Genomic DNA, 15320 nt, shown 5'->3' with positions numbered 1-15320 from the left:
TAATAAGATAGCACCTTACATCTGTCAGAATGGCTAAAATAAAATATACAACAGCAAATGTTGACAAGGATGTGAAGAAAAAGGAACTCTCCTACACTGTTGGTGGGAATGCAAACTGGTGCAGCCATTATGGAAGACAGCATGGAGGGTCCTCAAAAAATTAAAAATAGAATTATATATGATCCAGTAATTCCACTGCTGGGTATTTATCCAAAGAAAACAAAAACCAAAAATTGAGGGCAGCCCGGGGGCTCAGTGGTTTAGCGCTGCCTTTGGTCCAGGGTGTGATCCTGGAGACTTGGCATTGAGTCCCACATTGGGTTCTCTGCATGGAGCCTGCTTCTCCCTCTGCCTCTCTCTCTGTGTGTGTCTCTCATTAACAAATAAATAAAATCGTTCAAAAAAATATTTTAAAACCCCGCTAATTTGAAAAGATACATGTGCCCTGATGTTTATTGCAGCATTATTTACAATAGACAAATTACAGAAACGATGCAAATGTCCATCCATAGATGAATGGATAAAGAAGATGTAATATATATTATATATATATGTATATAATGAAATATTATGCAGCTATAAAAAAGAATGAGATCTTGCCATTTGCAACACAATGGATGGATCTAGAGAGTATTAGGGTAAGTCAGACAGGAGGATGAACGCCATATGATTTCATTCATATGTGGAATTTAAGAAACAAAATAAATGAACAAAGGAAAAAAGAGATGAACAACAACAACAAAAAAACCAGACTTCTTTTTTTTTTTTTTTAAAGGATTTTATTTTATTTTTTTTTTAATTTTTTATTTATTTATGATAGTCACACAGAGAGAGAGAGAGAGAGAGAGGCAGAGACACAGGCAGAGGGAGAAGCAGGCTCCATGCACCGGGAGCCCGACGTGGGATTCGATCCCGGGTCTCCAGGATCGCGCCCTGGGCCAAAGGCAGGCGCCAAACCGCTGCGCCACCCAGGGATCCCAAAAACCAGACTTCTTAAATAAAGACAACACGCTAGTGGTCAGCAGAGGGGAGGTGGGGGGGATGAAGAGTACACCTATCGTGATGAGCACTGAGTAATGATAGGATTGTTAGATCACTATATTGTACACCTGAAATGAATATAATATTGTATATTAACTATATTGGAATTAAAACAAAAAATAAAAAGCAATCAACCAATGAATTTGCAGGGGAGGGGCCATAGGGAAATGCAGTCATGATCTTTGCTCTGTTTAGTGCAGTTGGGGAAATCTGAAACAAGAGTAGAGTGAATGAGGAGTGAGTTAAGAGGACAACGACACAGAAGCTGTATCCATGTGGGGTGTGGTTAAGGCCTAAGGAGCAGCACAGTCTATATGTGTTCCTGAGTCCGAAGCTTCAGGAAGAAGTGGCCAGATAAAGATGCAGGGTAAGATGGGATCAGAAAGTGCTTACAGATAGTGTTCTGGAGACATGTTTGATTCATATCCCTGCTCTGCTCCTTATGTGACCATAGGCAGGCAACTTAATCTTTTTAAATTTTGGAGGTCTCATCTATAAAGTGAGAATAGCAACATTTATATCCCACTGGCTTGTCTAAGAATCAAGTGAGAGCATAAGGTACAGTGCCTAGCACAGAGTCGGGCACATAATAAGTGCTCAATAAATGCAGGCTATTAGTAAATATAAAGCCAAAGCATTGAGAATTTATCCTGAAGGGTTAAATTTGGCCTGGAGTTTAAAGAAAAACATTTGTCCGGAAATTTTTTTTTTAAGATTTTATTTGTTTGACAGAGAGAGGGAGAGCACAAGTAGGTGGAACAGCAAGTAGAGGGAGAGGGAGAAGCAGGCTCTCCACTGAGAGGGAGCCCAGGCTTGATCCCAGCACTCTAGGATCATGACCTGAGTTGAAGGCAGATGCTTAACCAACTGAGCCACTCAGGCACCCATTCGTCCTGAATTCTTATGATGCAAATCCCACTGCAGAGAGGTACTAGGGCAGCCCCCATGGTGATCCAGACATCCTTCTGGTGAAAGGGTTGGATGTTCAGGGAAGGGTGGGTGATCTGGCTTAGGCAGCAGGAAGGGCCCCTGTGACCTCGAAGGCCGTGGAGCAAGGACATGGAGAGTTCAGGGACAGTTCACATCTACTCTGGCAGAAAGAAGGGCAAAATATAGAGGAGAGCTGGTAAAAGGAAAGAAAAGCTGTCAGGGGCGGGAAGAGAAGACAGAGGCTCAGAGCTGGAGAGAGAAACATTCCAGACTGGTATCAGCGATAGGATCTAGCCAGAGAATAGACACGTGGCCTGAGAGGAGCCTGGAATAACAGTGCCCAGTATGCTTTGCTGAATTCCCACGCCTGGCTCTGGGTTCATGACATTTTGAAGGCACTGAGATTAATTAGCTGAAGTGTAGGTTATAACGGCAGAGTACAGGATCAAAGAGTGTTAACATGAAATAGTTCCCTTTTATAACCAAGGGAGAAATCCTAGCCATTAAAAAAATAAAAAGCCCCTCTAGCTATAAAATAAGTAAAAATTTTATGGCAAAAATAATATAAATGAAGTAAAGAGAAAACAATGGATTTGGAAAGCATTTGTAACACAGATGAAAAGGAGATGGTGTCTGTTATATAAAGTGCTCTGACAAAACGACAAGAACAATGTATCTATAAATAAGCGATTCACAGAAAAAAGCAAACCCCCAAAGTCCAAGAAACATAAAAGAAGCTCAAATTTATAAGTTGTCAGAGAACTATAAATGAACACTGAGACTTTTCTTTATGCTTATCAGACAGGCAGGGGGGTTGTGGAGGCAGGAGGGAAGACAGAGAAGTAGCTATTGCTGTTTGGGAATTGGGAAAAAGGAACCATCATACGTTGCTGGAGGAAATGTGAGTTGTTACAGCCTTTTGGGAATGTTATCTGGCAACATTTATTAAATTAGATTACATAAATGTTGTAACTCAGGCCCATGCTCCTGAGAATCTACTCCATAAACATAAAAGACCCAGTATATAAGGACGTGGAGGTTGATTGCAGCAAAGTTTATAACAGCAAGATACTGGGAATACAACAAACACCCATAAAGAGGGAAAAGGTTTATAGTCCATTCACATAACGGGTTATTATGAAACCATTAAGAAGAATGAATTAGAGTACTCCAAACATCCATGAAAAATTGTAAAGTGAGAACAGTTAGATGCATGGAATTCTGTATCATATGGCCCCAGTTTTATAAAGCAACAGCTAAACAACCCACCCCCATACTGTGTGTATGTATATATTTACATGAGTGCGTTTGTATAAGCAATTATTTACAAAGCTACAGAGCATGAAGTATCCTATAGGGATTTCTGGAGGCTGGGGTGTGGGGAGGGAAGCAGATTTGGAGGAGTCAAATCAAATGAAAAACTTTGCCTGTAAAAAACCAGCAGGCTTGCTATGATTTCAGTTATGTCAAACTATATGTGTGTATTTGAATGAATAAATTAGAATTGATTTATAGGGTTGCCTGTAATTGTTTTCTTTTCCTTTTTTTAAAGATTTTTTTCACTTATCTTTATTATTTTTTTATATTTTATTTATTTATTCATGAGAGACACAGAGAGAGAGAGGCAGAGACACAGGCAGAGAGAAAAGCAGACTCCATGCAGGAAGCCCGATGCAGGACTCGATCCCAGATCCCGGGATCATGACCTGAGCCAAAGGCAGACGCTCAACTGCTGAGCCACCTGGGCGTCCCTTTATTCACTTATCTGAGAGAGAGTGTGAGCGGGGAGAGCGGCAAACAGAGAGGAAGAGAGAATCTCAACCAGACTCCTCGCTGAGCATAGAGCCAGATATGTCTCAATCTCAGGATCCTGAGATCATGACCTGAGCTGAAATCAAGAGTTGGACACTTAACCAACTGAGCCACCCAGGCGCCCCACCCATGATTGCTTTCAAAAGAAAGAAAGGCTGCCAAGACCTATAATAAGATAAACATAAAAGAAAAATGTTAAAAATACTGAAATGAGAGTTTTGAACTTTACTCCCTAAATCTTTTTGGAAGGTATGGTTTGAGCAGGGGAACAAATACCTGAAAACAACTCTAGAGTGAGTTGTCAGTCTACTTTTTTTTTTTTTTTTTTAAGATTCTATTCATTTATTTGAGAGAGAGAGAATGAGCATGCACAGGGGAGGGGCAGAGGGAGAGGGATAAGCAGATTTCCTGCTCAACGGGAAGCCAGATGCAGAACTTGATCCCAGGACCCCAGGATCATGACTTGAGCTAAAGGTAGACACTTAACCAGCTGAGGCACCCAAGCTCCCCTGACAGTCTTCTCAAAATATCAAAGCCAAGGCCTGAGTGTCAGGGGACAGGACACATACCCAGGGAGGGGGAAAAGGAGGAGGTGAAGTCAGTAATTCCGTAAAGATACTGTGTTGTTATCATAATTTCAGACTTTAGGTTATATTATGAAGCTATAGTAATTATCACAGTATGGTACTGGCACAAAAACAGACATAGATCAAAGAAACAGAATATAAAACCCAGAAAGAAACCCACACCTATGTGGTCAATTAGTCTTGGACAGAGCAGAAAAAGAATAACCAATGGGAAAAGGACAATCTCTTCAACATATGGTGCTGGGAAAACTGGACAGCTACATGTGAAAGAATGAAATTAGGCCACTTTCTTACACCCTATGGAAAAATAAATTCAAAATGGATTAAAGACCTAAATGTGAGATCTGAAACCATAAAAATCCTAGAAGAGAGCACAAGCAGTAAGGTCTCTGACACTGGCCAGAGCAAGTTTTCTAGGTTATGTCTCCTGAGGCAGGGGAAATAAAAGCAAAAATAAACTACTGGGACTACATCAAAATAAAAAGCTTCTGCACAGTGAAGGAAAAAAATCAACAAAACTAGAAGGCAACCTATGGAATGGGAGAAGATACTTGCAAATGAGACGTCTAACAAATGGTCAGTATCCAAAAAATATATAAAAAACTGATATAACTCAACACCCAAGAAACAAACAATCCAATTAAAAATAGGCAGATGACAAGAACAGACATTTTTCCAAAGAAGACATCCAGATGGCCAACAGACACATGAAAAGATGCTCAACATCACTCATCATCAGGGAAAAGCAAATCAAAACTGCAATGAGTTATCACCTCACACCTGTTAGAATGGCTAAAAATAAAAAATGCAAGAAACAACAGGTGTTGGGGAGGATGTGGAAAAAGGGGAACCCTCTTGCACTTTTGGTGGGAATGCAAACTGGTGTAGTCACTGTGGAAAACAGTATGGAGATTTCTCAAAAAATTAAAAATAGAACTAACCTACAATCCAGCAATCATACTACTAGGTATTTATCCAAAGAACACACAAATGCAACTGAAAGAGATGCACACACCCCAATATTTATAGCAGCAATATTTACAATAGCGGAATTATGGAAGCAGCCTAAGTGTCCATTGATAGATGAATGAATAAAGAATATGTGACATATATCACTTCTCGGCCTTTTGGCTAAGATTAAGTGTAGTATCTGTTCTTATCAGTTTAATATCTGATACATCCTTTATCCAAGGACAATATATTAAATGGATTTTTGGAATTAGGGGACAGAATAGGAGCTTGCTCTGTCCACTCCACACATCGACCTGGTATTGCAGTATTTCCAGGAATGGTGCACCCTCCTCAAAGGAAATAAAAGTTGCAAAAAAAAAAAAAAAAAAAACAAAAACAAAAACAAAAAACAAAAAACAAGGAAATAAAAGCTGCTTAAAATTAAAAAAAAAAAAAGAATATGTGGTATATATGAACAATGGAATATTACTCAGCCATAAAAAGAATGAAAACTTGCCATTTGCACTGACATGGATGGAGCTAGAGAATATAATGCTGAGTGAAATAGTCAGAGAAAGACAAATACCATATGATTTCACTTGCATGTGGAATTTAAGAAACAAAACAAGCAAAGGGAGAGAGACAAACCAAGAAACAGACTCTCAACTATAGAGAACAAACCGATGTTCTCTGGTGACCAAGAGGCAAGGTGGGCTGTGATGAGCACCTGGTGATGTATAGAATGGCCAAATTGCTATAGTGTAAACCTAAAAATAATATAACCCTATTTGTTAACTATACTGGAATTAAAATAAAATGGAAAAAAAAGATATTGTGTCACTAAGTTAAATATATGCTCTTCAAAGCTGTTTTTAGGTTTAGTAAAATTTAGGCCAGTTTACCCCATTTGGAGGAGCCCTGAATACATTTTTAAGTGCTGTTGCGTTGCTATTACATACAGTCTCTGCTCAAGGAAATGATCAATCTGAAGCCAAAATGTCCCCTTCCAGCTCAGCATATACTCAGAAAAAAAAAATATACAAATTATAAGACAAGACAAAGGAGAAACAGGTAATTTCCTTTGGGTTCCAAACCCTGATTGTCTACAGATTTTGGACAACTCACCATATAGCTATTTACATCTTTGGTGATAAATAGATTATGTCCCCAGGGAAGTCATGTATTTATCAGCTTGGAAAAGGAAAATGAAGAGAGGAATGAACATTGATTGAGTGCTTAGTCTGCACAAGGCACATCAAGGATGTACCTTGCCTAATCCCCTCAACAGCCATGTGAAGAAGACATTAATTACTATACTATTAGTCCTGTTTGACAAGGAAACCCAGTAGTGAATAGCCTTCCCAGAGTCATGTGCCCTGTAGTAGGGTTGGGTTCAAAATTTGGCCAGTCTGACTTTTTTCCCCCCAAGATCTTTTTTTTTTTAATATTTTATTTATTCATGAGAGACACACAGAGAGAGGCAGAGACATAGGCAGAGAGAGAAGCAGGGCCCATGCAGGAAGCCTGATGTGGAACTTGATCCCGGGAACCCAGGGTCACGCCCTGGTCCGAAGGCAGATACTCAACTGCTGAGCTGCTCAGGTGTCCTGTCCCCAAAGATCTTAACCATTTATTCGTGAGAGACACAGAGAGAGAGGCAGAGACATAGGTAGAGGGAGAAGCAGGTTCCCCATGGGGAACCCAATGTGGCACTTGATCCCGGGACCCAAGGACCACACCCCAAATCAAAGGCAGACGCTCAACCACCGAAGACATCCAGGTGGCCCTGGGCAGTCCAATTCTTAATATGACACAGCCATCCTCCCTTCTATGAAATCTATTCATACACCAGATGTCGATGATATGAAGAGGCTTTTCCAGTGTGCAAGACCTGTTCTGATCCTGACTGCACTTGGTGCACTGTTTTCACACCCCTCTCCTGCAGCATCTAGGGTGAGTGTTGCAAGGTCCAATGCCCTCAGAGGCTGGGCAGTCAATGCACAGAAGTGGGTGGGCACTGGGGGAGACCCCTGCCCACTCACACCAAAGGGGTGCCACTCTGCACCAGTCCACCACCTACATGGCTCACACTGACTCATTTCTCAAAAAATCGTTCACATGATTTGATTTTTCAGGATAAGATTACAAGGCTGACTTGTAAATATAATCTATTGAATTTACTTTTTAATGTCAGGTTAGCTAAAAAGAAAAAAAGAAAACTTTGCTGGGGAGAGAAAATGTTTGCCTACAGCATATGATCCAGGGGTTTGTTATTTCTGATATATGGGAAGAATGTTTTCCTGGATTATCCCAGGAGGTATCTTTTGGTTTAATATGTGAATTTATTTTTAATTATTTTAAGGACATCACTGATTCATTGCTCTTAATACTAAATAATATTACAGGCATTATGGGCTCCTCATGGAATTCTATGGGGGGATGAGGGTGCACTGTAGACAGGAGAGGGAGGGACCTGGGTTAGAGGTCTGCTCCTGCCCTATGGAGCCACCAGACCCTTTACGCAGTCTAAGCGTTTGTCTCCTGTTCAGTACAACAGATCAGCAATACCCAACTCACAGAATGGTGGTGAAGGTTTTAAAAGAGAAGCTGTGTAATGAAAGTATTCAATAAATATTAGTCACATTCCTTGTGAAAGACAGATATGAGGCTCCATAGATTCATGAGTATTGTAAAATAGGTAGTTTGAGACAGACTATGTTGCTTTACTGATGGTCCCTTCACTTTATAAAAGATTTCCCATCACCAATGGCTTCTCTGGTGCATGAAAAACATGATGCTTTCCCCAAAGTTTTAGTTTGTGCATAACTTTTTTGGGGTAAAAAACAAGTATTTCTGCCTTTTCAATAGTTGTTCTACAGAGTCTGTCATGATTGTTTGGAGGTGAGAGAACCGTCCTACAAATGAAAAGTAAAGACTAATTTTACTGGAGCTACTGGGCAGCCCTGTCATGAATGCCACAATAGCCAGGGAATCAAAACCCAGAGTGCTGCTGGAACCAGAGACTTCCTCCTCCCCTCTCTCTCCACTGGCACCTCTCCAGGAGGTATTAGAAGCCACCCCTGCTTGCACCACAGGTGAATGGTGGCAAACACATGCAGGTTATGGAGGGGCCATGTAGTCACCTTGCCTTGCCCCAAGGGGATTTGAGGTCACAGCAGGGAGACGTTTTAGAAATCTCAGGAACAGAGCTGATTATGCCTTTCTGACAGCAAGACCATAGGAAACACCTGTAGACAGCAGGAAACTAGAGAAATTAAAAATATCTGCTTCATCCCTTAAAAATAAATAAAAGAGGAAAGTAAATTGGTCTCTTTTCTTCACAGGGAAAACAAACAAGGCAATATCTGGTTTGAGCCATTTCCTCTCCACAAAGCACATCCCTCCTGTGGGCCACCCTTCCCGGGCAGAGCTGGGCCTGGCCCATATGCTGCAAAAGCCCAGGATATCCGGATGCCTGAGATGGTCGGCAGGGAAGGTCTCGAGCGGGTTCCAAGTCACCAACCTTGAGATTTCTTTTGCAGGAGTGGGAGACTAAGGAAGCTGAGCTCATTTCCTTGGGGAGAGGTGTAGCCTCCAGCTAGTGTTTGAACAAATGGGCCCTGTGCTCTTCCTTCGCAGTTTGCCTAACCCCTGGGAGTCAGTGTCTGGGAGCCAGGAAGATCAGGGACAATGGGCCCCTTTGGAGAGGGATTGTTGGGGCTGCTGGATCAGGTGAAGCGCAGGAGCACACCTGCAGGGGGTGGAGTGAGGAAACATCCCATTTCGCTCCCTGTCCCCTGCCTTCCCACATCCAACAGATCATCAAGCCTAGTTAATCTGCATTTCTGGTTTGGCCTCTTCATTCTCACAGTGGTCACTGCACCTGAAGGCCCCCATCACCTCTCCTGTGGTTGTGGAGAGAGATTATGGTCACCTGACCTCTTTGCCTCTGCTCTTCTCTCTCCTGTCCATTTTCCCCTCTTGCCAGACTATCTTAAATCTGTCTGATTATGTCTTTGCGTGACTTACCTACTCTATAGTCCTTACTCTATGATCAGATCATCTCAGTATAGAAAATAAGGCCCCTGTCCATCCCTTCTCCATAAAAGATTACGTCTTCTCAATAATGACAACCAATAGTTATAGGGCATTTACCATGTGCCAAAAATAATGCCTAGGGCTCAATAAAGATCTCATTTGGTCAACCTCCAGCCAGCCAGCCAGGCATTATGATCATCATGGGACAGATGGGAGATTTGGAGCTTAGAGAGGCTACATAACTTGCTGAAGATGACAACGCTGTGGTGGAGCTGGCAGGCCGACTATGTGCCCTGCTCTTCCCACCACGCACCCCTGCAATGCCTCCAGCACGTTACCCATTTTCATGCCTCTGTGTCTTTGCACATGCTGTTCCTCTACTTCAAAAGCCTTCATCCTTAGTCCCTCCACCTGGGTAGCTCTTCTTCATTCAAAACCCAGCTTCTTGCTTCCTTCAAGAAGCTTTTGAGGATCTCTCCCATTACACTTCCCTAGCTACAACGAGCTGCCTGTCCCTCTCAATGGTGTGACCCCTGCTGAAGGTATGTACCATAGACTTTACCTGGGCCTCCCCCCTTCCTAGCAGAGTGGCCAACTCATAGTAGGTGTGCAACAAATATTTATTGGCTTGAAAGCATCAGCCACTGGATAAAGATTGACGTTCTAGTTTCTGGATCAAGTCTCTAGGCCTCGGGGTCTTTATCTGTTTGAGGAAACCAACAGCTCCTCTTCTATACTTCTAATGCAGCTAAGGTCTGTATTTTTTTTTAAAGACTTTATTTATTATTTATTTGAGAGAGAGAGAGAGAGAGAGTTTGAGCCGGCAGAGGGAGAGGGAGAAACAGGTTCCCCACTGAGCAGGGAGTCTGATGCAGGGAGTCTGATGCAGGGAGTCTGATCCCAGGACTCTGAGGTCACGACCTGAGCCAAAGACAGATGCTTAATCAACTGAGCCACCCAGGCGCACTTAATGTCTGTGTTTTAGAAACTCTCCCAGGTGACTCTAACATGCATCCAGGGTTGAAAATCATTGCTTGATCTAAAGAAGACTTAGCAGAGGAAGGCTGCCAGGATAGAAGCTCACTAAGGGAAATCACACAACATGTTTATGCATGTGAAATGTCTGTAAAATAAGCACCCAGAAGGCAACCAAAGCAGGTAAACTTCCGAAACCAAGGGAGAAAATACTAACCCAAAGTTATTATTTGGGAGGACACAGAATGTTGACAGTCAGTACTAAAATGTAAATTGACTTTAAGGTCACTTTGCACAACCATTACATCGGCAAAATATGTCATCACGATAAACAGCCAGAGTTGCCAGGATTATGGGTAAAATAGTTTCTTTAAAAATTGCTCTTAGTATTACATCTTGATTAATTCTGGCCCTCTCTTGAGACAATGGTCTGGCCCTGTGTAGCAAGAGCTTGAAAATGCCTCACTCTATTTTTATAATAAATGTTAAGGAAATAAAGAAAAAAACATGCAGTTTATACAAAATAATTTATGATACTGCTATTCGCATAAAGGTGGAAAATTAGAAACCATCTGAATATTAAATTTGAGAGAACAGTAGGAGTAAACTATAGAGCATGAAGGCAATAAAACACTGGGCTCCTATTAAAAACAACAAGTAGTTAACGCTCCTAACACAGAGATGTGTATGGAACAAAAAAAGAAAAAAAAAAAATCAGGGCTGAGAAATCCAGTGTTTTGTATGCAGTGATGAGACTCACAGAAACACATCAAATTTACAAATTTACATTTGTAAATTGACAAAGACAAGGGGTGCCTGGGTGGCTCAGTCGGTTACTCGTCCAACTCTTGATTTCAGCTTGGGTCATGGTCTTAGGGTTGTGGGATGGAGCCCCACGTTGGGCTCTGTACTCACAGGGGAGTCTGCCTGAGATTCTTTCTCTCCTTCTCCCTCTGTCCCATTCCTGTTCACATTAAATAGACAGATAAATAAATACAATCTTTAAAATAAATTGACGAAGATGAGAGTGAATTTGGAAGCATGGGCCAAAAAAAAATTGTTCATCAGCTTTGAAGTTGTTCACAGTTTTCATAATTAGAAAATGTGTGTCCCCAGCTGGGGCAGCAACTGGTCAGTGTCTCTCTTGGGCGGGGGGGAAGGGAGGGAGCCAGGCCTGGTTCCAGGCTGACAACTGCTTGTATCTTCACCTAGGCCTCCTGCTGAAAATACACTCCCATATCTGGTCATGGTGAGGTTTCAACTTTAAAGGGGCCCAGTTCCCTTTAAACTCAAGTCCTCCCCTGTCTGGATGATAAGAAGGACATCAAGGGCTCAGGAGAGTGAACAGAGCTAGGAGCCAGGCTGGGGGAACCTCCTCCCAGGGCCTGGAAACAGGGCGCTGGTTCCTGTGGGAAAAGGCACTGGGGACTGTGTGTGTGAGAGGAAACATCTGGGACCCACCCCCAGATAAGACAGGAGATGGGAGGAGAGCAGCCCTTGAGGAACGAGTGGGAGAGGGCCCACCACAGCCTCTGCCCCCTCCTGCCAGCCCCCATGCCCTGTTGACAGAGGGCAGATAGGCATGGGTTGGTTCATGCCAGCCGTGGTCCTTCCAGGCCTCACCCTTCATCCCGGCTGGAGAGACGTGGTGTCCCACATCAAATGGTGACTGGGGAGGAAGAGCCCCACAGTAATGAAACTCCCCAAAGGGTGATGGTGAGGAGCAGTGAGGTTCCAGACAGAGGCACCAGCATGAGTAAAGGCCTGCAAGACAGGAAGCTGGGAGAATTTTCCAGAGCGGCTGTTAAATGCCATGGTTGCAGTCCCCAGCACTGCACTTTGCGTCAGCAGGAGAGGGGACAAGGAGAAGGTGGTGGAAGCTGTGCCTGGGTGAGGGGAGCCAGGCAGCAACCTTGCCAGTGCGGGGCTCAGTGTGCCCTGCTGCCCTGCTGCCCTCTTTCTAGGATATGGCCCAAGGACAGGCATGACAGAGGTAACAGAAGTAGCCAGGCATGGAGTGAACGGTGGGCTCTGGGCCACTGCTCTGCTCTTAGAGCCCTTACAGCTCCATCTCCACCCCGTGGCTGTGGCTGGGCCGTGACCTCCATGGCAACCTGTCCTCACCCACGGCTGGAAGGGAGGCTCCGCATCTGGGGTTTTTTTCATGGGCCGAATGGTGTCCCCCAGATTCATATGTTGATGTCCTAACCCTTAATACCTCAGAAGGAGACTCAGGAGACAAGTCTTCAAAGACAGAGTTAAGTTAGAAAGAGGTCCTCAGCCAACATGGTTGGTGTCCTTATAAGAGAAGGAGATTAGGACACAATCTTAGGGAGGGGAGACCCCATGAAGAGACAGGAGAAGACGCCCATACTAAAGCCAAGAGGAGAGGCCAGCGCTGCTGACACGTTAACCTCAGACTTCTGGTGTCCAGAGCTGTGAGGAAACATACTTCTGTTGTGTCAGCGGCACCTTGTGATGGTGGCCCTAGCAAACTAACAAAGGCATTGAATCTCACCAATGGAAGCTGCCTCTGGGGCTCTACCCCAAGACCCCCTCACTCCAGCAGCCTGTGCATGCTCTTGCTCTGCAGGGGGTCAGGACCAAGTGCCTTACATCCTTACATCCTTCTCCCCTACCAAAGCTGCCCAACTTCACACAAGCAGAGACTTTGGCTGGGCTGGAATTCTGGCCTTCCCTGCTCCCTGCTCTTTTTTTTTTTTTTTTTTAAGATTTTATTTATTTATTCATGAGAGACAGAGAGAGAGAGAGAGAGAGAGAGAGAGGCAGAGACACAGGCAGAGGGAGAAGCAGGCTCTATGCAGGGAGCCCGATGTGGGACTCCATCCCGGATCTCCAGGATCACACCCCAGGCTGCAGGCGGCGCCAAACCACTGCGCCACCGGGGCTGCCCGGTACTTTTGTTTCTAAAACTCAAAACACTTCACTGGACAGAAGAGGGGTCCCTGGAGCTCCTGAACTTTGCCCTTGACTGTGACTAGAACAGAGTTCCTGGCAGGAGTGATGGGACAGTGGTGCCCCTGGTATGGACAACAGGCCTTTCCTCCCCAGGGCCTCCTGGTGGGCGTCAGGTCAGAGACGTCCAAACACTAGAGAGCCTGGAGTCCGGAAGCCCTGCCAGCCCCCCGCCAATTTCCTCGGTGTGGCTTCAAACATGGCCTCTGCCTCTGAGCAGAGTGATCTGGGCTGGGCCCGACCTGTTCTTTGATCTAACAGCTGCCCTCAGCTTCAAAGGCAAACCACAAGAAGAGGAGGAAGCAGGGACCCAAGCAGAGGTGCACACCCTGTGGCTTCCCCACCCTCACCCACCCTCCATGCACTACCCCCCTCCCTCTTTCTCTCTCTCTGGCTCCAGGGGGCCTACCTCTCTTTTGAGGGACTAAGTTATTTCCAGATATTTCCCTATGTTTTCCAAAGCACAGAGGTGACAACACCCTGGATCTATGGCATCCTTTGTATCTTCTCCAAGGTCTTGACTACGGACATATTTTCTCACTGAATCCTCCCAATAAGCCAGGCAGGGATGGAATTATCATCCAGGTGAGGACCCCAAATCTTGTGGCACTGATCCCAATCAAGATCCCACAGTGATTGGGTGATGGTATTTAGTCCGGAGCCCTGAACTCAGTCACCACTGTGCCTGGCTTCTTCCAGCCGCAGTGTAACACTCACTTGGCTCTCCTCCCGCACACACAGTGTAACTTCACAGGCCCAGGAGGCACATGTGAGTTGCCTTTCATTATGGACATAGAAACCCAGCCCCAGGTCTGTCCTCTCATTAAATGCTATGGCCGCACCTGGGCATCCCATTAGACCACAGGCCCCTGGAAATGGCTGTTCCTTCCCTTAACTCTCAGTGAGGCTTGTAGGGAGAAAGTTCTTGGCCCTGGGAGGAAGGGTCCCCCTCCACCTCCCTCAAACCCCATGGTCCCTTCTGAAGCATGGCTTGCTTGACCTCTGGTCTGGATGACTGACCAGCCCCCTAAAGGACCCCATGGTCTCTCCAATCCATTCTGCAAACCTCAGCCACAGAGAACTTTCTAAAATGTAAATCTGGTCATGTGACTTCCTGCCCTCCCCCACATTGCTCTGAGAATCAAATGAGTGGTGACCCAAAGAGGTGGCTTTGGAGAGCTTTAAAGGTCCCCATGATCTCATCAGGAAACATTCAATTTATGTTTAAAAGTCTGAGCTATAAATGCAGCTTCAAGGATCTCAGGCTCCCCCTCACAGCTGGGACTGTGAGCTAAGTGCCTCTGCAGAGGAATCCTTAGGCCTCCACAACCAAGTCTGAAAGAAGCTCCCAGGGTCTTGTCTGGTCTCCCACTTCACGCACTCCCCGCTCTCCTGCTTTGGCATCCCCAGCTGGAACATCCTTCACTTCGGATGCTGCCCATCACCTCTGCCTGCTGTGCATGGAGCTCACATGCTAACTCCTCTGGGTCACACCAAAATCTGTGTCCCAAGCGCAGGTCTGTAGGATAGGTGATGATGCTGTTGCAATCACTGTTACCCTTCTGACTTCCTTACCGGCTTGCAAGCTCCCTGAGAGCAGAGCCCAAGTTTTATTCCCTTTAGGATCAGAATTTCCAGAACCTGACATAGTGGCCACTCAAATATTTATCAAGCAAGGGAGTGAGTGTCTCTTCAGCCTAATCCAGAACACTCTTGCCCAGGACCCTGAGGCATTTCCTAGGGGCAAGTCCACAGCTCCCTAGAGACCATTCCAAACACAATGGTGTTCTGCCCTCATCCAGGGCTGGGGGTGGGGGTGGTGGGGATGTTCTTGGGGCTGCACGTTTACTCTGCCCTGCCTCCCTTTCGCTGGTATGTAATTTCTCATCTGCAGCTGCTCTGGCAGGAAGTACCAGATTGTTGCTTCATTTCCCACGGTGCCCACAACCCTTTCCTGCCCTCTCCTCCCCTCCCTGGGGTGGAGGACCCAGAGGAGTACCTGGGAGGACA

General features: G+C 44.8%; 1 protein-coding gene and 1 non-coding gene across 3 annotated transcripts in view; one reads left to right on the top strand and one right to left on the bottom strand.

Annotated features, from left to right (window-relative positions):
- RCSD1 (RCSD domain containing 1) overlaps positions 1-15320 on the bottom strand; it is a 71101-nt gene that overhangs the window by 38998 nt on the left and 16783 nt on the right. The gene's annotated exons all lie outside the window — the stretch shown is intronic.
- On the top strand, positions 5482-5672 carry LOC112923584 (U2 spliceosomal RNA). The gene has a single exon (XR_003235717.2). It is a non-coding gene; the product is annotated as a U2 spliceosomal RNA (small nuclear RNA).

Source organism: Vulpes vulpes, chromosome 13 (genome assembly GCF_048418805.1).
Source record: "Vulpes vulpes isolate BD-2025 chromosome 13, VulVul3, whole genome shotgun sequence".
Classification (NCBI taxonomy): domain Eukaryota; kingdom Metazoa; phylum Chordata; class Mammalia; order Carnivora; family Canidae; genus Vulpes; species Vulpes vulpes.
This window is presented reverse-complemented; position numbering and strand designations above follow the sequence as displayed.